The sequence below is a fragment of the Odontomachus brunneus genome, unplaced genomic scaffold (genome assembly GCF_010583005.1).
Source record: "Odontomachus brunneus isolate Ranch 3 - 2012 unplaced genomic scaffold, Obru_v1 Obru_scaffold_349, whole genome shotgun sequence".
Classification (NCBI taxonomy): domain Eukaryota; kingdom Metazoa; phylum Arthropoda; class Insecta; order Hymenoptera; family Formicidae; genus Odontomachus; species Odontomachus brunneus.
This window is the reverse complement of record NW_022639799.1, coordinates 48,196-48,744: the sequence shown is the minus strand read 5'-3', so window position 1 is coordinate 48,744 and position 549 is coordinate 48,196.

The following is a 549-nucleotide window of genomic DNA, read 5'->3' as shown; positions in this document are numbered from 1 at the left end:
CCTCGTTTTGCTATTGGAAGTATTCGATTTCGTAATATTTTCTTCTTCGACGCGCTTCTTTTTCATACCCATTCCTATTTTTGTTTTAGTCTTCGTAGCTGCCCAAACGGCTGTAGCGGCAGCTCTCTCACCGAGAGTGGAATCTCTCGCGACTATACGTTCTCGCGCCTTGTCAGCGAGTACGTTATCTGCCACGTGACGTTCGACGAGATCGTTGCTTCGAGAATATGCGATATCGTGCTCGCGACACGCCGCATCCAGCGGATTGATACCCCGATCACCTCTGGCCAATCGTGTCCGCAAGCGTGTACCCGGCCCGCAAAACTGGTAGCCGGGGATATGCAGTTCGATAGGAAGCGCGTTAATGGCACGATTTAATAGACTATTGCCGATTTTTACTGTTTTCGACGACGCTGACATTCAGCACAGTCTCTAATCAACGGCGCTGGACCGTCGATGTGCGTTTGCTGCCACGGACGATTATAATGTTCCAGGCACCGACGATACTGTCAAACCTCCGGGTCGTCCTTATATGTTCCGGGATTCTGT